Below are 25,418 nucleotides of genomic sequence, written 5' to 3'. Positions count from 1 at the left end.
AGGAGAATCGCTTGAACCTGGGAGGCAGAAGTTGCAGCAAGCTGAGGGTGCACCACTGCACTCCAGTCTGGGCAACGAGAGCAAAACTCCAGCAAAAAAAACAAAAAGCCTAGGAGAAAGGAAGGAATAACCCAGTTTTGGAATCTGTAAAATCAAGACAGAGCGTCCTGCTCAGGCACAACTCCCACAGGCCACTCCTGTGGTAGGAGAGGCAAATTAGGTCTAGGGAAAGACATAGACCGGGCGGGGTGGCTCAAGCCTGTAATCCCAGCACTTTGGGAGGCTGAGACGGGCGGATCACGAGGTCAGGAGATCGAGACCATCCTGGCTAACACGGTGAAACCCCATCTCTACTAAAAATACAAAAAAACTAGCCGGACAAGGTGGCGGGCGCCTGTAGTCCCAGCTACTTGGGAGGCTGAGGCAGGAGAATGGCGTAAACCTCGAGGCGGAGCTTGCAGTGAGCTGAGATCTGGCCACTGTACTCCAGCCTGGGCGACAGAGCAAGACTCCATCTCAAAAAAAAAAAAAAAAAAGACATAAAGAGAGCTTTTCAGGAGGGAGATTTGCCTAGTGAGTTTTCAGAGCTAGACCCTGATCAAAAAGGGTCACAACAACACGGTTTACAGGAGAACGTCTGTGCCCCGCCATCACTACAGATGAGAATGACCTGGGGATGTGCAGGCAGAGGGGCGAGAGGGCGGGCTGGGGGTTCCCTTGAAGGAAGGGTCCGCGTGGCTACCTTGTACAGCGGAGTCTCCAGGGTGTGGCAAAAGGGCAGCCTGATGAGAGAAGACAGGGCTTATGACTGTTCTTCACAGGAAGTGTCTACGGAGCATGGAAGATGTGAGCGGAAACTGCGTGATGCAAGAAACCAGAGGAAAGAGTGCATTTATACCACCTTCTAAAAGTTGTTCAGAACTTTATCCAACAAATAAACTTTTGTTTCAAATAAAGGAAACAGTAAAGACCAACAAGATAGAGAAAACATGCAGACAGCGACACAGTAGGGCATTATGCATCTCTGGCTGAGCCAAGCTCCCGGAGACAGTGAATGGTGCATTGATGCCAACCACCACCTGGCTGCAGCTTTTTTTTTTTTTTTTTTTTTTTTTTGAGACTGGGTCTTGGTCTTGTCGCCCAGCCTGGAGTGCAACGGTTATGTTCCCGGCTCACTGCAACCTCCACCTCCTGGGATCAAGCAATTCTCGTGCCCCAACCTCCGGAGTAGCTGGGACTACAGGCGTCCACCACCACGGCCGGCTAATTTTCTTGTATTTTTAGTAGAGACAGGGTTTCTCCATGCTGGCCAGGCTGGTCTCGAAATCCTGACCTCAGGTTATCCACCCGCCTCAGCCTCCCAAATTGCTGGGATTACAGGCGTGAGTCAGGGCGCCTGGCCTCCACCTGGCTGCACCTTTAACTGGTGAGGCCCGCTGTTTCCACCTGAAGGTTTGGCACCTCCCTCAGCTCTGCAATGCCCATGGCTCTAGCCAAACCCTCGGGCTAGAGGGAGACTGGAGCTGCCGTTTAAAATGCACCTCGGCTGAGCTCTGCTGGCCCCTGGGGTTGGCCTAACCCCATGTTCCCTCGCTCAGTCTCCACCTCCCAGAGGAAAGGGCTCATGTTCCTCCTCATCCTCTTCGGAGAAATCCAGGGGTGGGCACAAGGGGAAGGGTAAGTAGCAGGTGCTGGAGTGTGCACCAGGAAGCCCAGCACCTGGGTCCCTCCCTTGAGTACCCACCTAGCAGGTGCCCTGGTGGCATGGGACCCCAGTCACCTGGAGACAAAAGTAGGTGGGCGTGCTGCTGATAGCCGCCATCAGAACGCTGTGCTCCTTCTGAGTTCGCAACATGAGCCCGAGGTACCGGTGTATGGAGATGGTGATGTTCAGATCACTCCAGGAAATGACGCTGTCACCGCTGAAGAGCTGGGGGTGGGGCATGGCTGTGAATACAGGCCCAGGGAATTTAGGTGCCTCCAGAAATCACACGGGCTGGAGACTCCTGGCTGCAGGGCTGGGGGATGGGCCTGCAGGCCGGTCAGCCATGTGGGCTCCACAAAAGCCCACCTTGGAACGTGAGCCTCCTTCTTAGGAAGTGTGAAGACCTGCAGGGCCCTAGCCACAGATGGGCATGGCAAGGGGCTCTGAAGCTGGAGGGGAGGCAGGAGGAGGTGGGTTCTGGATCCCTGGGCTCAGTGGCTAGTGGGGCTGGCCCTGGGTCAGGAGTGGCTGGTGGGACTGGGGACCCCAGGGTCAGGAGTGGGGGTTCTGCGGAGTACAGTCTCTTGGAGAGAGCACTGAGTCCGCGGTCAACACAGCATATGCTGCCGGAGGCTGCTGGTCCAGAACGTGAAGCCTCCTCACAGTGGTCCCAGACACAAGGAGCAATACCTCCCAGGCCGCCATGGCCGGGGGATGGACGATGCCAGCCACTCACCTTGCTCGCAGTTCTTCCCACTGAATTGGAGCGGAAACTCACACACATACATGTTCCACCTGTGGACACAGGTGCCCCTGTTCTGACACCACGTCCCATCATGGAAGTTCCTCCAAGCAGCCTGGCAACACAGAGCATGCAGTGGAACCCCACTTAAAGGAACCATTCAGGGTGTGCTGTGCCGGGCACGGTGTGGGAAACCAGGATGGAATGAACACAGGGCTGGACAGAAATCAGACCAGGTCTAAACACCTCTGGCAGAGGCAGGAACGTGGGAACTGAGGTGGTGCTGAACACGCTGCCCACGTTTGGACACGCTGGGGCTCCAGGCCATCATGGCAGCCGATCCGGTCGCCAGGTGACATATGCAAGACCCTAGGATCATGTGTGCCTTGGGTTAGCTGGCTGGGCCCGCAGCGTCACAGCAACTCCGAACTGCAGAAACTGGGAGCTGCACATCTAGAGCCTGGACTCCAGGTTCCACTGCCAGAGCTGCCCACAGCCGGGCACACACGTTGGTAAGAAAAAAGATGGCTCCCCTGCGATCTGTAAGCGGTGACCTCTGTGTGGCTGCCAACGTCCAACCAGATGCCACTGCGGCAGCCCCGACACCCCGGCGGCCACCGTACCTTCTCTGGTACCATTGTTAGCGAAGAATCCAGCCATGTCCACATTTTTGCTGTCAGCTGACAGGTTCCGCACGCACCCCCACAAACTGTCAGTTGTGCACTGGGAAGTCTTCCAGCAGGTTGGGGACGCCCCCCAGGAGCAGAGGGCTGGTCAGAGCCAGGGAACTGAGGAGGTAAAGCTGTCCGCTGTGATGTCTGGGCAGCAAGAGGCAGCCACAGCAGGCTGGGTTCAGAAACCAAGCAGCATCTGGTCCCGCCAAAGGCTCCGTATGCCTCTCTGTGCCTGTTTCCTTGCACTTGCCTTCGGTCCTGACCATTTCGGTGTTTGACACTCACCAGTGACCACCAAGTCCTGCCCACCCAGGCTGGTCCACACATAGACTGAATGTGAGCACGGGGGGCACAGGTCAAGGCCAGTGGGGACTCGACTCCACTTTGGCCTCTGAGATCTTCCAGAAAAAGGAATGGACCTGAAGTGAGGCCAGAAGAAAATGAGAACCCTGGTGGCACTCCAGGCAGTGGTGCGACCTCAGGCAAGGGCTGTGACCTCTCTGGGGCACAGTTTACATCTCAGCAAAAGGGCACCATCCCGCCTCCAACCCAGTTGGGCAGGATGAGATGAACCAGGCAAGGGACTGCCCCCAGCCCCTATCAGGTGCTCAGGATGTATCAGGGCTATTATATTATCTTCAAAAAAGGTTCTTCTGTGGTGATTTAGTAGCTTGTGCCTATAATCCCAGCACTTCAGGAGGCCGAGGCTAGAGGACTGCTTGAGTCCAGGAGTTCAAGACCAGCCTGGGCAACATAGGGAGGCCTTGTCTCTACAACAAATTTAAAAAATTAGCTGGGTGTGGTGGTGTAAGCCTGTGGTCCCAGCTACTCGGAAGGCTGTGGCAGGAGGATGGCATGAGCCCAGGAGGTTGATCAAGGCTTCAGTGAGCTGGGAGCGTGCCACTGCAGTCCAGCCTGGGCAACAGAGCGAGACCCCATCTCAGGAAAACATAAACACACACATAAGCCTCTGGGACGACCTGGGTGACACAGCACTTCACTTAACAGAGTGTCCTGGAGTCCCAAGCACCAGAATTTGTGGGAACAAAGCCAGTAATCTGTGGAAGTGGGGCCAGAGACCGTCTCTGGGTCTACAAATCAGCCATCACAACCCTGGGGTTGGCCTGGCCACTCTTGATACTTAGGGAGACTATTCTAGAAGGTTCTAACATGTCAGAGGGAAGGTGCCCCAACCATGGAGAGGGAGTCTGACTCCAGCCTGGACTGAGATTGCTAGGGCACTGCACCCAGAGTACCTACATGGGGCCCTGCTCTGGGAAGTCTGCAGGATGAGCACGTTAGGGGGCGCGGACCCCCAGGGCCTCCCCTCCTCAGATGCTCACTTCTTGGAGCCAGTCTGAGTGTCCTGGGCAGCGCAGCTGTAGTTCCCGATGTCCTTTCCCGAAGCACACAGCCACAGCTGTAACAGAGTCATCCACCGCACCGTCAACACAGCCATCTTCTCCCTGGACGGCCTGTGGGGCAGGCCCAGGTAGCCGATGTTGGGCTGTCAAGAGAGAAAGCACAGAAGGCATCAGCGTTTTCTCTGCCACTGTCCTCAGCAGGTGCACCTGTCACTCATGGAGTGGGGAGGACACATCACAGGGTGGGCAGCAGGTGGACAAGGATGAGGAGCCCCCAGCCTTAAGTTAGTTCCCCAAACTAGTTGTGCTGGGCTGCATGGTGACCCTTCAAGTTCTGCTTCCCAGAATCTCAGAACATGGCCTCGTTTAGACAAAGAGCTGGCGCCAATGGAATTAATTAAGATGCAGATGTCGTGGAGTAGGCAGGCCCCAATCGAAGATGACCGAGATGCTGAGACTCAAAGGCATGCAGGGAGAAGCCACGTAGCCACAGAGGCAGCTGCTGGAGTGGCTGTCTACCAGCCGAGGGACACCTGGACCCCCAACAGCTAGGAAAAAACAGGGAGGGCCCAGCCCTTCAGACTTCAGAGAGGGCACAGCCCTGCCCACGCCTTGACTTCAGACTTCTAAGTGCCAGACTGGTAGAGAATTGTCTGAGCCACCCGGTCCGCGGTACTTTGTGACGGGGGCCCCAGAAAATGAAGATAGCAGGAAACACTCAAGCCCCAGGGCCCCTCCTGTGAACACCCGCTTCTGCTCTTCTGGGGGTGTCCTCCTGACCACAGCGCCTGGCCAGTCTCCTGCTCCCTGACCCTGTGGCTCCTACAGTACAGATACCAGGAGGCCGCTGCCTGGCCGCCGACGGCCCCACATCTCGTCTTAAGGTGTGGAGCTCCCTGTCTGGGCCAGGAGTCTGTTCCAGGGTGGGGTACAAGAGTCCTTCTGGAATCAGTGACCTCGGGTGAAACCTCTCCCTTCTCAAAGAGATACGGTTTGCCATCCGGGGATGAGCCCCCTTTCCCTAGGCAGCTCTCATGGGTCTCAGCTCCTGGTCAGCCCCTCCTAGAATAAGGCGCACATCCACCCAGTCAGCCTCAGACGCCCTTCCAGCAAGAAAAGCAGCACCAGCCCTGCATGATCCATGCTGGCCACGGAACTTAAGCACGTGGGTCTCAAGTTCCGGAAACTCAGGAGTTTCTGGAGCATGGTGTGTTCCAGGAGCTGGCTACGCAGCTTCTCCCTGAGTGCCTTTGAGTCTCAGCATCTGTCCTCTTAGGACGACACTGATCTTGGATCGGGGCCCGCCTACTCCAGGACATCCACATCTCAAAAATAGGGCAACTAGGCTGAAAGGCAGCACACAGAACTGGAAACAGGAGCTCAGCCAGATGGCCAAGTTGCATGACTTCAGGGGACCCTGGACACCCAGGCAGCAAGCCCTGCCTCGAGTTGTGCAGTGTGCAGCCCGCACGGCTATACGTGGCCACCCCAGCTGCGGCTGCTACTCCCCCTTATCCAATCATCTAAGGTAGATGAGATCCACCACCGTACCTCAATTTCTTTTTGTGCAAGATAATGACTATTACAACACACATCTTCTCTGTGTTACAGGGACTTTGAGGGTGACATCAACAGAGATACGTGAGTTTCCCACACATCTTTCTCAGTAAATCCAAGGGAGGCTTCTGCCATGCTCCCTGGTATTCGAGTACATTTCCTTTTTATTTTACACCAGCTGATAAAATCACAAGGCCTAATAAGCTGTCTCCTTAAAGATTTCACTTTTGGTTAAGCAACAGGAAGGTGAGTGCATTAAAAATTATCTGTTTTCTAGCTCGTAACTCAGCCCACTTTGGAAACCGCGTGGAAGTGTGGTCCATTATGGGGTGCTTAAACATTAGGTGCAATCCCAGGCAAAGAACCACCTCCCCGCACTGTGTGAGCCCCACATTATCTTTACCACTTATAATTCACATTTTTGGGGCTGGGCATGAGACTTCTGGGGGAAGGACATAATAGCATTTATACTGGGAAAGCTTTCATGAAAGTAAGCTGCTGTTTACAAAACTGCAGTTGTTGTAAACTGCTGCTGGTAATCAACTGCTCAGAGCTACAGATTCAAGCAAAAACCGCGGGAGAAAGAAAGCTGGAGGTAAAAGACAAGGCCAACACAATCCACACTTGTTTTTCGGGTGGCACAGACTCATGTGAGACGCCCACTGCTTGGAGACCTGACTTCAGTCTGGCCTTCGTGAATCAGAGCAGCAGGCACGGGGCATGTAAGAAACGGTCTCTGATACACAGCACCCAACAAGTGCTGCTTGGTTCTGACTCCCAGACAGACCCACCAGCGACCACTGGGTCCAAAGTAACAGCCCTTTTGGCCAAAGAGCCAAACGTTCTCGGGTGGAGAGCTGAAAGAACCAGCAGGAGGGCTGCGCGGAGGAGGGGGTGACCTGTGGAGTCTGAGGTCCCTGCTGCCCAGAGAAGCAATCACAGCATCCCGATGGCCCATCCCTCTCCTGCCATCCCAGAATAGGTGCTGAGTGGGGCCCTGGTTTAAAATACCCGCCTCTCGGTGAGTCTGGTTTAATATGATGCTAATTCTGCGGTGGGGGCCAGCAAGTGTCGGGGAGGCAGGGGGCGCACAAACACGGTGCTGTGGGTGGTTTGAGATGCACAGATGGGGTTCCCCAAAACATTAAACACAGAACTACCACCCCCAGGCGTATACCCAAAAGAACTGAAACAGGAACTCAAAAAACATGAGTTCATGAGTGTTGATGGCATTACTACCTACAATTCACAAAAGGTGGCAACCACCTAAATGGCCATCAGTAGATGAATGGTAAAACTGGCCCATCCCTGCACTGGAATCCCAGCCACCAAAAGGAATGAAGCACTGACATATGACAACGCGGGGGTCCTGGAACACACCACGCGCAGTGAAAGCAGCCAGACATGAAAGGACACACATTGTACAACTCCATTCCTATGAAATTTCCAGGACAGGCACATCCACAGACACAGAGCAGACAGGTGTTGCCAGGGGCTGGGGAAGGGTAATAAGTGACTGCTAATAGTATGGGGTTTCCTTGTGGGATGATGAAAATACTCTTTTTGAGACAGCGTCTTGCTGTCACCCAGGCTGGGCTAGAGTGCAATGGCACAATCTTGGCTCACTGCAACCTCCGCCTCCCCAGTTCAAGCAATTCTTCTGCCTCAGCCTCCCAAGTAGCTGGGATCACAGGTGCACACCACCACGCCTGGCTAATTTTTGTATTTTTAGTAGAGATGGGGTTTCATCATGTTGGCCAGGCTGCTCTCAAACTCCTGACCTCAAGTGATCCACCCACTTCAGCCTCCCAAAGTGGTGGGATTACAGGCGTAGGTGATGAAAATATTTTACCATTTTTAAAAAGTTACTACTATTGGTCAACTGATGGCATGAAAATATCTTAGACCTCAATAGAGGTGGTATGACACAATACTGTGAATACACTAAATGCCATTTTAAAACTTCATTTTATGTTATGTGAACTTCACCTGAATAAGGCAAAAAAAAGATTCCTGGGTGGGCATCCTCCCCCCTCACCAGCCACCTGCCACTCTCCACCTGGATAACTTTTGGGAAGATCTTTCCAATTTTTCCCTCTAACATGGAGAGAAAATGCATTATTTGGCCTTCCCACCAGGAGGCTATGAGTGATAAAACACAATCAAGAGAGGTGAACATTCTCCAGGAGGGGTCAAAAGGTGCATGGACAATTTACACAAGTAGCTTGAATGGGGCTAAGTGAAGACAACAGCAGGTGTGTGTGATCTGGGCTTGGCTCATGCATTTTTGTAAAAGGAAGACGAACTCCGTCTCTGCTGAAAGGCTGGCGTGGAGCACGAGGAGGCAGCAGAAACTGGGCAGTGGTAACAGCCCCAGACTGTGGAGTGGCCCGTCCACCTCTGAGTTTCACACAGAGAAAGCAACTCAAGCAGCTTCTGCAGGGCGCTGGCGTGGAGGTTTCTGGTCAGGAAGAGCACTCGGTGGCTTGACTGGGTCACAGCCGACAATGAATGGTACAGGTCGGGGGCATAAGGAATGAGACAGACAGACCGCCCCATTCACATTTCTAAGAGGAATTTCTAAAGTTTGCCACATACTTATACAAGAAACAGCATGGGAATGAAAGGGGCCAAATGGTTGTATCTGAGATTTTTCTCAATTCTTGTGTTGGAAGGTTCCGGGCACAGGATGGGCTAAGGCCAGCATGGTGAAGGTGCTGGCACCCTGGCACCTGCTCTCCCAGCTTATTGATATGAGACTCCCCCTTTTCTAATGTGAGTATTTAGTGCTATAAATTTCCCTCTCAGTGCTGCTTTAGCTGCATCTCACATCTTTTGGTATTTTGGATTTTTATTCCCTTTAAATTTCTTTAAAAAAACTTTCTTTTCTCTCTTCTTTTCTGAATAATGAAATATTTCGGCCTCAAGCCTCTATGCAGACCCATCTCCAACTGCTGGAGTCAGAACCAGCTAGTACCATCAGAACTGAGTGGGGCAGAGCAGCAAGGCTCGGGAAGGGGCAGCGGGGAAGGGAGTGGCCAGGGAAGGGGCAGCTGGGAAGGGGGCAGTCAGAGAGGGGGCAGCCAGGAAAGGAGTGGCCAGGGAGGGGTGGCCATGGACAGGGCGGCCAGGAAGGGGGCAGCTGTGGAGCGGGCAGACAGGAAGGGGGCTGAGTGAAGTGGCGGCCTGATGGAGTTTCGAGATTGTTTAAATAATGGAATGTTGAGAAAAATCAGTAACTATACTAAGGAGAATGAAAACAGGTTTTGAACTGATAAAGAGTTACAAATATAGAAGAGGAAAAAAACAAGAATGAACTCTAACTCCACTTGGGCTGCTGTAACAAAATACCAGAGGCTGAGCGGCTTGTAAACCACACACATCTGTTTCTCAGTTTGGGTGGCTGCAAGTCCAAAAGCAAGGTGCTGGCAGATTCAACGTCTGGTGAGAGTCTGCCACCTGGTTCCTAGACCAGCACCTTCTTGCCACCCCTTCAGATGACAGAAGGAGTGAGGGGTGGTCTGAGGCCTCTTTTATAAGGACATTCATTCCACTCCTGGGAGACCCTGATCACTTCCCAAAGGCTCCACTTCCTATCACCTTGGAGGTAAGGATTTCAATATATGAATTTGGGGGTGCTATAGTCTGAGGAGTCCCCGAAAGTTCACATGTTGAAACTTCATGGCCAACGGGATCGTATCAAGAGAGGGGGCCTTTAGGAAGTCGTGAAGTCATGAGGGTGGGCCCCTCAAGGATGGGATAAGGCCTCAATAAAAGGGCTCACGGGAGTGGGTCCATTCTCTTCCATTCTTCCGCCATGTGAGGACAGCTGGACACTGCCATTTATGAGGAATGAGCCTTCGCCAGGCTCCAAACCTACAGGTGCTCACGCTTCCAGCCTCCAGGACTCAGAAAAATCAACTCTGTGGTTTTTAAGTACCCAGCCTCGGGTGTTCTGTTACAAAGCAGCACGAATGGGCTGGTATGGGATCAGGAGGACGTGAATGTGCATAGCAAACTCGGCAGTGCTGCAGTGAAGTTCATGCCTTTCAACAGGTAGTGATAAAAAAATGGGAAAAAAATCAGTATGAATTTAAGTGTGTGTGTGTGTGTGTGTATATATGCACACACACACACCTACACAAACATCTTTGTGTCCTAGCTCTGCCCAGGAAGAGACTTGAGAGTGAGATACCCCAGAGCAAAGAGCATACCAAGCACCCAGCCCTCCATTTCTAACCACCACCCTCCACTAGAAGAACCAGTCTCCAGGCCCGGTGCAGTGGCTCACAGCTGAATCCCTGCACTTTGGGAGGCCCAGGTGGGTGGATCACTTGAGGTCAGAAGTTGGGGAAAAGCCTGGCCCACATAGTGAAACCCTGTCTCTACTAAAAATACAAAAGTTAATCGGGTGTGGTGGCAAGTGCCTGTAATCCCAGTTGCTCAGGAGGCTGAGGCAGGAGAACTGATTGAACCCAGATGGTGGAGGTTGCAGTGAGCCAAGATGGTGCCACTACACTCAAGCCTGGGCGACACAGTAGGACTTCATCTCAAAAAACAAAAACACACACATGCATATGCACACACACACACACACACACACACACACACACACACACACCCCCTATAACCAGGGCTTTTAAAATCTAGCAACAATATCCTGGGCGCTCCTCCCCTCATCGGTGCACAGAACTCCACTGCACTGTTGGCAATGGTTGTATGACGTTCCACTGTCAGAGGACCTTATATTCTACGAAATACCTTTGGTGTTCACTTCTGTAAGTTCGATTCTGTGCATGTAGTCGACACTCAATTAACATGGAAGGGAGAGAGGGAGGAACGGAAAGGGAAGGCCACATGGCCCCACCCAGGAGACCACACAACTGTCTAACCATGGCAGATCTGTAGAGCCCAGAAAGTCCCATCAAAACCAGCCTGAAACAAGCCACTAGATGGAAGCCCTTGAGATTTTTAGAACATTTGCAGAAACGGAGAGGCTTCCCTCCCCAGGAGTGCTCTGGGGGCACTGGTCACACCTCACTCTCCTCGGGACTTTGGGGTTTAAACCAAAGAGGTTTTGAATGACCTGAGAAGGAACAGGTGAGCAATCTCTAATGACAGCATGACCTAGGGGTCATCTCAAGGTCATGGAAATTTGAAAGCACTTAGATCCTCTGCTGAACATAAGCAGAGGCTGGTCCTCGAGAGGAGGTTTGTTGCAACCAGAAATCATGCTGTCTCATAAAACCGCTTTCTGCAATGTGCCAAAGACAACCCCGCACCATCTCAGAATCACCAGAACTGGAGGAAGCCAAATTGCTGAGGCAGAATCCCAACGACTCTAGTAGCCAGTTCAGGCGTGGGGCTTCACCGCTGTGGTCTGGCCACACGTGGCCAGCATGTTGATTGCGGCCAACACAGTACTGACCCTGGCCAGGTGATGGTCGCAGAGGGCCCCTTGAAGGCCACCTGCCGCCTGTAGAGCCTGCTGCCTCAACCCCTGGTCCAGGGTCTCGCATCTCCACCTGAAGCCACGAGGACTCCCTCTCAGCAGAGTTAGCCCAGTGGTTCTTATCCAGGGCACGACCTCAGGGGCATGACAATGATGTAGACCTCTTGGTTGTCAAAACTGGGTTAGGAGCACAGCTGAAGTCTAGTGGTCAGAGTCCAGGCACACTGCCCAGAACAGGCTTCACAATGAAGGATCATCGCCTGCAAGGGGCAGCAGCGCCCAGGTGGGGAATCCCGGTGTGGCTGCTCACCACCTCCCATGTTCCTGCTTCATGCAGAATCTCCCAGCAGCTCTGGGCCTCCTGGCGCCCCACCTCATAGCTCAGAGTACCCAGAGAACCACACTGCCTGTTGTCCATGTCAGACACCACCTCCCCTGCATGTCCCTGCCTCCACAGCTGGCCAGGAGGTCGTCCTGCAGGCTCTGGGCAGGCTCAGCTGGCTTTGGAAGATACCTGGGCCAGGTGGGCACGAGCCACCCTTGCTTCCTCAGGGCCCTGGTTCAACATCCTGTTGGCATGTCTGTGCCTCTGACCCTGCTGTGACCTCCTGGAACAAAGTGGAGTCTAAATGTGATCCCTGCAGGCGGCCCCAGGGAAGCAAAGTCTGGGAATGTCTGTTGAGTGGAGCCCTGAGGGTCCCTGTCCTTCCAGACAGCCCCTCCCCAGCTCTGTCTCCACAGGGAATAAGTTTCTCCCCAAACCTCCCAAACACCCAGGATGCCGAGGGCAACAGGGGAGCAGAAACACTGAAATCTAATGAGGGCAAAACCAAAATCTCAAGGGGGAAGAATGTTTTCCATCAGACACGTTTGCCCTTTTGCAAGTGGTGGAAATACCTTCAAAATATCCTCGAGGGGAAAAAAAAGAAAAATTGCCTGGGATGAAGCAATGATTGAAAATGCTCCACGCAGCCCCAAACCTCCCAGGGTGATTGTGGGAGTGAGGGCTGTGTTGTTTCACCTGTGCTTGGCGGAGCTCCACACAAATGCACAAATGCCTGCCTTTGAGAAGACCTTCCTGGAAAAATGTCAGACTCCAATGCAGCCTTTGGTTTTGCTAAAGGTGAATTAGACTAATAAACCTTCTCGTCTACAATGTCATCAAGCAGAAAGGAAAAATAGATTCTGCCTGCTCCCTGCCTGGGAAGGTTCCCAGCCCCGTGGCTTCAGGTGGCTTTGCCCTGTGGGGAGCCCGATGGGAGGATAGGGCGAGGGAGGCGAGGGGTGTGAGGAGTGCCCCAGGCTGGCCGTGCCCCTCTCCCATGGCTTCTGACCGTGACCCCTTCTTTCTGGGCTCCATTCTGCCCTTTCCCTTGATGCTCTAGGACAACGGGCTGTCGCAACTCTGACAACACTGCCTCCAGCTCTGGGTCCCACGTCACCCCTCATGATGCCCCACGCCCTGCCCAGGCCTTTGTAAATAACCCTTCCAGGGCTGGTCCCACTGGAACACCCCATCTGCTTCCTATGGGGACCCTGACTGCTCCACCAGCCTGGCAGCTCCCAGTCACCATGCACTGGCAGACAGGAGAAGGGTCCTGAGGCCCGCAGGTGACGCATGGACACAGTGCAGGAGGTCACTCCAACAGGCGACATCCAGGAGGTCATACTCAGACCTAAAATGCAGGTGGCCCACGCCTCAGAGACACAGCTGCTCTGGAGGGTGGGGGGCAGAGAGCGAGGTTGAAGAGAGGCGGGTGAGCAGCAGCACGGCCCCCAGCAGTGCTTCCACCCTTGCCGGACTGTTGTTGTATGCTGACATTCTTCAAATATGTTTTCTTAATCATCCCCCGAAACACAAAAACCAAAACCAGCGAGGTGGCGCGGCAGGTGAATAAAGCGCGCTGGGGAAAGGACACAGCCAGGCCGGGTGGGGGGTGACCCTCTGCATGAGCGGAGGCAGGCGGGAACGTGTGTGCAGGAGATTCCCTCAGCTGTTACCCACTGCCCTTGAGACCACCCTTGTAGCCCCAGCCCTGAGCCCCTCTCAACTGGCCATGGCCCTGCACACCCCTCATTGTCTGACCCCAACACCTCCTCCCTGTGGAGGTCGCCTCCCACCCTGAGCCTGTCCTCTTCCCCAGAACGTTCCCTGGTGGCCCAAGGTCACCCCCAAGGTGGCTGCCGGAGGTCGGGACATTGGAGGCCCAGAGAGGAGAGGAACCAGCCCCCAGAAGACAGTCTTCCTGACCTCAGACCGGCCACTGCCATCCCTCCAGGCCCCCAAACTACTCAAAACCTGACTGGTCCTGCCTGCGACTCAAGCGCACTCCAGATGCGGCCTCTGCACCTGGGTTTGTCAGAGCTTCCACTCGGAGACAAGGTCATGGAACAGCGGTGCCGTCTCTCCCACCAGCAGATGCTCATAATCTCTGCTAACACATTCCTTGTGCATGGCCCCGTCAGACCTCCTAATGGACGCCTAAAAACACAGTAAAATCTGGTCAGTTTCCTCCATCAAATAACCTCAGGCAAAAGAGAGAAACACGTAGCGCTCGCAGGAAAGGCCTAATCCTGCAAGGGGGGGCTTTGCTCAGGCACTGCTGAAAGGACCTGGCCCTAGACACAGAAGCTGTGGATCCCTGGTAATCCACCGCCCTCTGTTTATCTTCCTACATGAGGTCCCTCTCCTCCGGGACAATGCCGGTGGCGTCCTGCATGGGGACTTTGCTCCACTGAGCATCTGGAAGGGGGTGGCGGCAGGCGGAGCAGTGAACACTGTGTTCAGAGCCAGGGCCAAGTGTGGACAGAAGTGACCACAGCAGCGTTCTGGCTGCCAGTCCCTCTGCAACTGTGGACACACTGTTGCTTCTGTAATCAGCAGATGATGATTCTGGGGTGACAGGCACTGATGGGGAGACCAAGGCTGACTCAACCTCCCCCTGCCCACCCAATGCCCAGCAAAAAACGTTCCTCCCTGGACCTGGTTTTCTGATAGGAGCAGAAAGGAAAATGCACCACCTATGCCCTAAGCTTCCCTGACGATGGGGCACCGTCTCCAGGGTCCCCTGTGGCCCGGCCCTCCGGAAGCACCACCCCAGGGAGCGTCGAGCTCTGGTGTCCAGCCCCAGTAGGCTGGAAGGGCACAACAGGAAGGGCCGCGGGGAGAGGGGGGTCAGAGTAGGTAGTCTGTGCCAGGCAGGACACAGGGGCCACCTGCGCAGCTCGCCCAGGTGAACACACTTCGCACTGGCTAGCACTGCCCCACACAGCCACAGGACAGCACTGTGTCAAGAAAAGTCTCAGTCTTTGAAATGGACAATGGGAGGACAATGGCGGTAAACAGATCCACCTGTGAGGCCCACTCTCTTCCGCTTGCTCAGACCTGAGCCCCTCACCCCACAATCCCCTACGCTGCTGTCAAGCACACAAGGTTCTCCAACCATTAGCCAGGCCCCACGAGGGGTGACATCCAATGTGTGGCATCCTAGACTCTGCCCAGGCACCTGCCAGCCTTCTCTCAATATCCCCCCACATTCCGAGCAAGCACTCAGCTCACACACCCCACCAGCCTCCATGCACTCTCATCCCAAGTGAGGCTATCTAACTCCACCTGCCCTGGGCCAGCACTGATTGGACAGAGGACAACCACCATGGTCGGTGTGCAGGTGACCACTACCTGGAGTCTGTATGGCATGCCTGGGAGATGATGGGACATTCAAGGCAGATGTGAGGGGCATGCTAGGGAGGCGGAGACATGGCGGTGGCCAGCAGGGAAAGGAGAGTGAAAGCTGGTGGAAGAGGTGCTGTGACCTCAGGCCCAGTGGCTGGACCCCAACTGCTGGTGAGTCAAAGCCAGGCACACTGGCTGTGAAAGAAGGAAGACGCTGACTCCATAGGACTGGCTCAATTCTCACAGAGGACAGAGAAGCCCTCGTCTGCTGGCCAAGCTTAGGCCCTGGCCTTGTGGAAGCCTGGGAAGGGGAAGCACACGGGGACACGGCCAGGCTCCAGGAGCAGCTGATAAGACCAACACAGGCCCATGACCAAATGGTGGCACACCCTGGAGCTTCCCCAAGAGAAGGGGTTTGCAAAATCACAGCAATGGAAAGCACGGCACTCTGATGCAAAAACCAATGATGTGTTTCCTTACAAGATAAGGAATAGCAAAATAAAGTAAAACCAAAACCACCCAGCCTTTCACGGCACTTCCTTGGAAACTGTTCTGGCTCTCCAGTTACATCCAGGTAGAGTGGACAGTTTTGACTACAGAGCTGTGTCTAAACAGTCTGGAATTTCGGCCACTAGTAAAGACTCTCGCCAAGGTGGCTGCAAAGGAGTAAGCCCTTTCTGTGTCCCTCCTTTGGCACAGGTGGTCTCCAGGGTCCCTGTATGCCTCCCCGGCCCAGAGCTCCGTGAGGGACTATGCCCCCAGCAGAAAATTCAGGTGTATTAACACAGACCCTCCACAAATGTGCATTTCCTAAACCACTTTTTCCAATAGCACATTTTAAACCTATCTCAGAGCATGAATGTCTTAAGACAGAAAACCTACCAGGTTGCCTTCCTTTTTTTTTTAAGGAGTTTCGCTCTGTTGCCCAGGCTGGAGTGCAGGGGCACGATCTTGGCCCACTGCATTTGCCACCTCCCAGGCTCAACTGATTCTCCTGCCTCAGCCTCTTGAGTAGCTGGGAATGCAGGTGCCCGCCACCACACCCAGCTAATTTTTGTATTATTAGTAGAGATGGGTTTTCATCATGTTGGCCAGGCTGGTCTCAAACTCTTGACCTCAGGTGATCCACCCAACTCAGCCTCCCGAAGTGCTGGGATTACAGGCGTGAGCCACTACGCCCAGCCCCAAGGCACCTTCCTGAGTCGCCCTGGGGTTAGATGGAAGTGGTAGGGCCCATCTTACCTTGTAGTGCCGCATGCACCTGCACCAAGTGCCACTGCCCGTCACTCACACTGCCAGGAACCTTCAGTCCACAGTCGTTATCATCTCACCTGCATGGTGGGAGGGAGACCCAGAGAGAAAGCAATGGTTGTCAAGGCCTACTGGGGACCAAGGATTGGGCTGTGAGGCCTTGGGTGGCCAAGACGACAGGTGCACATGGCCACATCCTCCCTCCCCTCCCCATGACACCATGGTGGGAGGCACCCACCACTCCATCTATTTTCTTTTCTGGTTACAAACGTAATTCTTGTTCCTCTTTTCTGTTTTGTTTTTTTGTTTTCTTTTTTTTTTTTTTTTTTTTTTTTATGGAGTCTTGCTCTGTTGCCCAGGCTGGAGGGCAGTGGTGTGATCTCAGCACACTGCAACCGCTGCCTCCCCAGTTCAACCAATTCTCCTGCCTCTGTGTCCCAAGTAGCTGTGATTACACCATGGTTGGCTAATTTTTGTATTTTTAGTAGAGATGGGGTTTCACCATGTTGGCCAGTCTGGTCTTGAACTCCTGACCTCATGATCTGCCCACCTCGGCCTCCTATAAATTGCTGGGATTGGCCGGGTGCGGTGGCTCACGCCTGTAATCCCAGCACTTTGGGAGGCCGAGGCGGGCGGATCACGAGGTCAGGAGATCGAGACCATCCTGGCTAACACGGTGAAACCCTGTCTCTACAAAAATACAAAAAAAAAATTAGCCAGGTGTGGTGGCGGGCACCTGTAGTCCCAGCTACTTGGGAGGCTGAGGCGGGAGAACGGCGTGAACCCGGGAGGCGGAGCTTGCAGTGAGCCGAAACTGCGCCACTGCACTCCAGCCTGGATGACAAAGCGAGACTCCATCTCAAAAAAAAAAAAAAAAAAAAAAAAAAAAAAAAAAATTGCTGGGATTACAGGTGTGAGCCACCCCGTGCGGCCTTGTTCCTCTTTTCTAAATACGAAAAAATGTAAACACGGAAAACTCATCTGTTTGTAACTAGCAGCAGTCATGCCTACACCGCAGCAGGAATCGAATCACTTTTCCTATGCATTGCATCAGCATGGACAAAATTATCAAAATCGATTCCCCTTTAAGTCACTTAATCACATAAATGTCATCTCAGGTTTTTATCAACTTTTAAACCACATAGCACATCCCATCGTGAGGTTGCAGACATGTCTCTTGTGCATCTCTGCTTCGGGATGTTTGTCACTTCTACCCCTCGAGCTCCTGCCACACTGGAGCAGGCGAGTCCCCTCAAGGATTCTGTGGTACAACCCTGAGTCACCAGCAGCCGGGAGGAAGGAGCCTCAGGGGCACCAAAGTGGTGCCCAGGCCCAACCAGTGCGGTTGGTCCCAGGTCCCAGGCAGGGAATGCCATCTCCAGGAACCAGCAGTAGTTCTGGAAACAGAGGCATGGGTCAAGGAACCCAGTCAGGTGAATAACCTAATCTCACCTCACAAAGCGCGGAGGGCTGCGGCCACCTCTCCCACGGTGGTCAGCTGCTGTTACGGGTACCTCAGTTTCTTTATTCCATACACAAAACTAAGCTCCATCCCCCATCATTACACACGTCATTTAACACAGGCCAGGGTTCCAGAGACAGAAGCACCTCTGAGCTATCTTGGTGAACTTCCAGGTAGAGAAGACGGCAGAATTCCTCCTAAAAGTAACGTGCGGCAGGCAAAGCATGGTGGCTCACGCCTGTAATCCCAGCAGTTTGGGAGGCCAAGGTGGATGGATCACTTGAGGTTAGGAGTTTAAGACCAACCTGGCCAACATGGTAAAACCCCATCTCTACTAAAAATACAAAAATCAGCCAGGCATGGTGAAATGTGCCTGTATTCCCAGCTACTCAAGAGGCTGAGGCAGGAGAACTGCTTAAACCTGGGAGGTGGAGGCTGCAATGAGCCAATATTGCACCACTGCACTCCAGCCTGGGTGAAAGAGTGAGACTTCGTCTCAAAAAAGTCATGTGTGCCAGAAAAACACAGATACACACCTGTTGGCAGTCAAGAGAAATATTCTTTTCTAACAACTGGAATAACATGTTTAATGACCTTCTCAATATATATACATATTTTTTTAAGAGACTGGGGTCTCACCATGTGGCCCAGGCTGATCTTGAACTTCTGGGCTCAAGCAATTTGCCCACCTCAACCTGTCAAAGTGCTAGGATTACAGGCAAGAGCCATCTTGCCTGGCCAGCCTTGTCAAAATGTATCTACATACATATATGTGTGTGCATATATATAAACATATAAACATAAGAGTATATAAACAAATACATAAACATATATAAATACATACAAATATATATTAAAACATATAAATATATATAAAAACATATATATTTTTTGAGACAGAGTCTCACTGTCTCTCAGGCTGGAGTGCAGTGGCGTGATCTCGGCTCACTGCAAGCTCCGCCTCCCAGGTTCAAGAGATTCTCCTGCCTCAGCCTCCCAAGTAGCTGGGACTACAGGCATGCACCAAGATGCCTAAGTTTTGTATTTTTAGTAGAGATGGGGTTTCACCATGTTGGCCAAGCTGGTCTCGAACTCCTGACCACAGGTGATCCACCCGCCTCAGCCTTCCAAAGTGTTGGGATTACCGGCGTGAGCCACCGTGCCAGGCCGGCATCAGTATTTTTAATCTAGAGATGTATCGCACTTAATTTAATGGTTCTTTGGTTTCTGAAAACATGAGCCAGATCGTCCACATTTCCACACTACAAATAACACTGTTATGAACATACTTATATGCATTCTGGATTTCTTCAAAGAGATTCCTAGACCTACAATTGAAGGATGAAAAGGTAAGCAGCTTGGAGGCGCTGCACAGGGCGAGGGTCGTTTTAACCCACAAAGCATCTGTGAATTGCTGAGAGCTGCCCTCCCTAGGGAAAAGGCTCCACCTGCAGAGAAGGTGAGCTGCACTTGCTCGTCTACAATCTCCAGGGTGATGAAGTCATGCTCCTCATTGAAGCGGCCGTGGTAGAGCAGCAGGCCACTTTCTTGGGTGGCAAACCTGCGGAGTCAAGCAGAAGCACAATACAGGATGAAGACCCCAGGGTCAAAAGGCTGCTTAGGAGTGACAAGCCCAGCCAGTGAAGGGCAAGCATATGGGGCCACAAGTCAGGAAAGAATGGTCTCAGGCATGCGTCCTTCCCATAGGAGCAGACAGCCCATCAAGCTTGATGAGCAGCCTTCTTTTCTGGAAGTAGCAAACCAGAATCCATTAGGAATGTGGTTACTATGGCCTGTAGAATGTGAAAATATCCCATTTGCACAACACGCTACAAGTACGACCCACAGCCAGGACACCCATTACAGATGTGTTTGGACAGGAAGCACGTGCCATACGTTTGCTGCTGCTGTGAACAGATCCCCTCGTGTGTGCGCTAGGGCATGGGGACCTGGTTCTTCCCACGTGGGGATGATCCTGTGGAAGGACCCCTCCTAGGGCCTCTTCCTCGTGGCACTCAGCTATAACAGCATCTTTTTGCTCCCAAACACGGGCTAAAAAGACCCCAGGGCCTTTGCAACAGCTGCTCCCTACGCCAGAAACAATCTTCCCAGGCTTTGCACATCTCTTAGGGGTCAACCCAGCTGTGCCTGCCCTGACTCATTTTACTGTAAGTTGCCCCCACCTCCCATCAGCCTATGGTATCACTCAGTTAATTTCTGAAATCATGCTGTTCACTCACTGGTTTCTAAGAATGTACAAACCGTAAGGAAAGGAACTGCAGCTCTCACTCCCTGCTGCATCCCAGAGCCCAAAGGGGATCTGGTCCACATTAGCGCTTAATATGGGATGTGTGAACAAATGGAAGGACTGGGCATGAATGAACAGATGCCTGAGCTATGAACACGCCTGTCAGAACATAGAGGACGAAGAGCAAAAAAACACCCTCTCCAGCAGGATATCACCACATTCTCAGAAATGCTTCTCCCACCTGGGGCCTAGGCAGGGGGTCTTCAGACCCAAATCACCACAATACCTCCCCAACCTCCCCGGTTTCAGAAAACTTGGCAAACCTCCTGAGTGAGCTTGGGACTGGTTCCCGAGCTAGCTGGGTGTCTCCACCATCAGAGATCAGCGGCAGGAACTCCTTCTGACTTCAGGTTGGTTGGTTTATCCATTTTCTTGCAGCAAGAGTCAGGCCTGAGTCAGCCTCAGCATCTGACCTCAGCCTTTTTCTTGGAGTTAAAATTGATGGTTCTAGCTGGGCACAGTGGCTCATGCCTGTAATCCCAGCACTGTGGGAGGCCGAGGTGGGTGGATCACCTAAGGTCAGGAGTTCGAGACCAGCCTGGCCAATGTGGTGAAACCCTGGCTCTACTAAAAATACAAAAAAAATTAGCTAGGCCTGGTGGCAGACGCCTGTAACCCCAGCCACTCGGGAGGCTGTGGCAGGAGAATTGCTTGAACCCGGGAGGTGGAAGTTGCAGTGAGCCAAGATCACGCCACCACCGCACTCCAGCCTGCCCTGACTCACTCCAGCCTGGCAACAGAGCGAGACCAAGTCTCACAAAACAAAAAAAAAAAAACTGATGGTTCCCAACCGTCCTTCAAACCTCTATTTAAAACACCAGCAAGAGGCCAGGAGCAGTGGCTCATGCCTGTAATCCCAGCACTTTGGGAGGCCAAGGTGGGCAGATCGCGAGGTCAAGAGATCGAGACCATCCTGGCCAACATGGTGAAACCCCGTCTCTCTAAAAATACAAAAATTAGCTGTGCATGGTGGCGCACACCTATACTCTAAGCTATTCGGGAGGCTGAGGCAAGAGAATCGCTTGATCCTGGGAGGTAGAGGTTGCAGTGACCCAAGATCATGCCACAGCACTCCAGCCTGGTGAGATTTTGTCTCAAAAAAAAAAAAAAAATCCCTGCTCAGTACACTGGATGCTTAGGCATGGAATGAGCAGGGAGAAGGAACCTTAATGAAGACTGAGACCAGCTCAATGCGGGCTTGTTTCCCGAGACTCAGCAGCTGGGTCACACCTCATTCCCTTTGGTAGGTTTCACTTCTGTGCGGTTGACCCAGGTGGGGACTGGTGGGCGGCGGCAGCGTCAAACAGTCCTGCACGACTTCCCCGGCAAGCACAAGTCCACCGCTGGCGATGAAGCAATAAAGAAGGGACCCAAAGCTGAGGGGAGGGTGAGGCCCAGGGTGGGGCCCCATGCATATGCCTTGAGAACCGGGCAAGTTCGGCAAGCTTTCTGTGCGTTGGCTTCCTCCTCGTGACATGGAGACAACAGCAGGCAGGACCCCTCACAGACTCTTATGAGAAGGGCTCTGATGCATGGATGCCCAGAGAGACACTCATGACCACCACTGTTGTCCACGCTGACCTCCGTGACAGCCTGGGCAGGCCTGGGGTGTTTTGTTCGGGACCAATCTCTGCAACAGAAGGTCCTCCAGGAGGGATGCCACCAGCACCCAATGCTGCTGCCCAACCCAGAGGATCCACTGTGGGGCAGCAGCAGATTGGCTTCCTAAGTGCAGGAATCTGAGGGCCGACAGATGTCTGGGACACTCAGAACACCCTGAACTCCACCCACTCCATCTCCCATTAAACCAAAGAGCCTTTCTCCAGGAGAGCTGGAGACGCCCACTGACATCTCACGGGCCACAGTCTCACCTCAGGGCACTCATTGGCCCAGGACTACCAGCCAGCTGCCTGCTAACGTCTGGGCACCTGGAAGGTTCAGGGACACAGGGGAAGCTCCTGAGGAGCTCTGGGCCAGTGGGTGGACAGAGGCTCTACATGGGCTTGAAGCCAGAAGACAGAAGTCGGAGACTACAGGTGATTAGAGGTTTCAAAAATGCCTTTGGGCTGGGCGCGGTGGCTCACGCCTGAATTCCTGGCACTTTGGGAGGCCAAGGCAGGTGGATCACTTGAGGCCAAGAGTTCAAGACCAGCCTGGCCCAACATGGCAAAACTCCGTCTGTACTAAAAAATACAAAAAAATTAGCCAGGCGTTGTAGCTTGTGCCTGTGATCCCAGGTACTCAGGAGGCTGAGGCACGAAAATCACTTGAACCCAGGAATCGGAGGTTGCAGTGAACTGAGGTCATGCCACTGCACTCCAGCCTGGACAATAGCGTGAGAATCTCTTTTTTGTTGTTGTTTTTTGTTTTTTGAGACGGAGTCTCGCTCTGTCGCCCAGGCTGGAGTGCAGTGGCCGGATCTCAGCTCACTGCAAGCTCCACCTCCCGGGTTTACGCCATTCTCCTGCCTCAGCCTCCCGAGTAGCTGGGACTACAGGCGCCCGCCACCTCGCCCGACTAGTTTTTTGTATTTTTTTTAGTAGAGACAGGGTTTCACCGTTTTAGCCAGGATGATCGATCTCCTGACCTCGTGATCCGCCCGTCTCGGCCTCCCAAAGTGCTGAGATGAGAATCTCTTAAAACAACAAAAACAAGAACAAAAACAAGCAAAAAAATTGTGTAGCCAGTCCTACAGCCTACACTGACCAGAGCTACTGAACTGTGATTTTCTTTTTTTTCCTTCCCCCTGCCGGAACAGGGTTTCACTCGTTTCCCAGGCTGGAGTGCAACGGTGCCATCTCAGCTAACTGCAACCTCCGCCTCCCGGGTTCAAGTGATTCTCCTGCCTCAGCCTCCCTAGTAGCTAGGATTACAGGCATGTACACCTGGCTAATTTTGTATTTTTAGTAGAGACAGGAGTTTCGCCATTATGGTCAGGCTGGTCTCGAACTCCTGACCTCAGTTGATCCACCCACCTCGGCCTCCCAAAGTGCTGGGATTACAGACGTGAGCCACTGCGCCTAGCCTAGAGCTACTCCTCTGTCAAAGGCCACACACGGAGAACACCGATGTCATGATCTAGAAGCATGGGATGCACAGACACAGCTCAACCCTTTCCTAAAGATACCCGTGTGGTGCAGTGGGACGCACACTCACATGAGGCAGACGGTGAAGTGGAAGCACGGTCTCAGGTGCCAGAAGGTGACGAAGGACTGGGGCAGGAAGCTCCTGGTGGTGACCTTGCAGCAGGGCCTCTTGTACTTGCCGAGAGGACACACAGTGTAAGCCGCCGATGAGCAGGTTCACGCAGGTGCCCATGTTCTTGCACACCCCACTGGCACAGCGGTCTGAGTGGGCATCCACCTCACAGTGTGCTCCTGTGGGGGTGAGAGAAAGATACCAGAGAGGAGGTTACTGAGCAGCCAGGGAAGAGGCAATGAGCCCGCTGCGGATCCCGGACGCACCCCAGCCAGTCAGCTGCTGCAAGAAAACCCGACTGACTCCAGGCCAGCTCTGTGACATGAACAGAATACCCCAGCTCTTGGCGACTTGCCCAGAGCTGTGCCAGCGTCGGTGGCACACGGCTCCTGGTGGGCAAGCTAAGGATGGTCGCCGGGGAGGTTCTAAAAAGCACTGCCTGGAGTCAATGAAACTGCAGCCATGAGCCCTTCCCAGCCTCCGACCCTGTTCTGAGCACCCTGCAGGCTGAGCCGGACTCTTCCAAGTGGGACGCCTAGAAACAGATGACAGGGCCTCACGCCCCCTCCCCACACCCGTGCCCGTGTGATGGCAGAACATGGCAGAGCCTCGTCAGCGATTCGGAGCATGCCGCCATCACACGGCCCAAAGGCCACCTTCTGAACAGGCTACTTGCCCTGCCTGCCACCGCCATCCCACCCCTCACGCAGACCCCTTGCACTGTCTGGCCACCCCTAGATTTGAACTCGATTCTAATCTTGCCTGTCACCCACCAGCCTGTGAGTTCCCAAACAGCAGGCACCGCCCTGCTCTGATGTCCTCCCCAGACTTTAAACTCCTCTGTGACAGGAAGATTCTGGAAGCTTTCCCAGAGAAAGCAGCCAGGTGGCCTACAGCACGCTGCCTCTCTCTCCATCTGCCCTCAGACTAGGAGTGCTCAGAACCTCATCTGCTGGGAGGGTCTCTGTTTGCGACCCTTCAAGCAAGTTGTTCCTGGACTGGCTGCTGCATCCTCCAGCAGCCAAGGATGTGGTTGGTGACACTTCTGCCCCTAGACGGATGGTGGCCCACAAACCACACAGCCCATGCTACCTCCTCTGCCTCTGCTACATGGGGTGGACATTGACCAGGGACCCCTCACAGACCTTCAGGGGCTTCCAAAGACCAGAAATTCCCAGCAACATTCTCTCCCAATAACAGAATTTTAAATGAATGCATTTTAAAATAAAACTACATTCACATACTAAACAAACAAACAAACAAACAAAAAAAACAGTGCAAAAAGTATGGTGTGGGCCAGGCGTGGTGGCTCATGCCTGTAATCCCAGCACTTTGGGAAGCCAACGTGGGTGGATCATCTGAGATCATATGTTTCAGACCAGCCTGGCCAACACGGGGAAACCCCATCTCTACTAAAAATACAAAAATTAGCCAGGTGTGGTGGGAGGTACCTGTAACCCCAGCTACTAAGGAGGCTGCGGCAGGAGAATCACTTGAACCTGGGAGGGGGAGACTGCAGTGAGCCGAGATCGTGCCATCGCACTCCAGCCTGGGTGACAGAGTGAGACTCCAACTCAAAAAAAAAAAAGTATACATATAGACAAAGGCTGGCCAGGCAAGGTGGCTCTTCCCTGTAATCCTAGCACTTTGAGAGGCTGAGGTGGGCAGATTGCTTGAGCCCAGAAGTTCAAGACCAGCCTGGGCAACATAGTAAGACCCCGTCTCTTAAAATATATATCCAGATATCGATTAATCTAGATATATATCTACATATATCCGGATATATATACATATCGATATATAGACAAGGTCATTGAACATGTTATTCCAGGTGTTAGGAAAGAACATTTCTCCTGACTGCCAACAGGTGTATCTGTGTTTTTCTGGCACATGTGACTTTTTTTTTTTGAGACAGTCTCACTCCTTCACCCAGGCTGGAGTGCAGTGATGCAGTATGGCTCTCTTCAGAAGGACATTGGTGGCAGCTCAGGAGGCCTCCAAGACCCGAAATGAGGCAGAGCTTGCTGGTGCA

General features: G+C 53.1%; 1 non-coding gene across 1 annotated transcript; it reads right to left on the bottom strand.

Moving 5' to 3' along the window:
• Window positions 1–1,090: 1,090 nt before the first annotated feature.
• LOC106995574 (uncharacterized) lies at window positions 1,091–19,806 on the bottom strand. Its single transcript, XR_013399448.1, has 3 exons — window positions 19,329–19,806; window positions 16,410–16,498; window positions 1,091–4,628 (listed from the first exon to the last, which is right to left on the bottom strand). It is a non-coding gene; the product is annotated as an uncharacterized LOC106995574 (transcript).
• Between the last annotated feature and the right edge of the window lie 5,612 nt (window positions 19,807–25,418).

Source organism: Macaca mulatta, chromosome 10 (assembly GCF_049350105.2).
Source record: "Macaca mulatta isolate MMU2019108-1 chromosome 10, T2T-MMU8v2.0, whole genome shotgun sequence".
Taxonomy (NCBI): domain Eukaryota; kingdom Metazoa; phylum Chordata; class Mammalia; order Primates; family Cercopithecidae; genus Macaca; species Macaca mulatta.
This window is presented reverse-complemented; position numbering and strand designations above follow the sequence as displayed.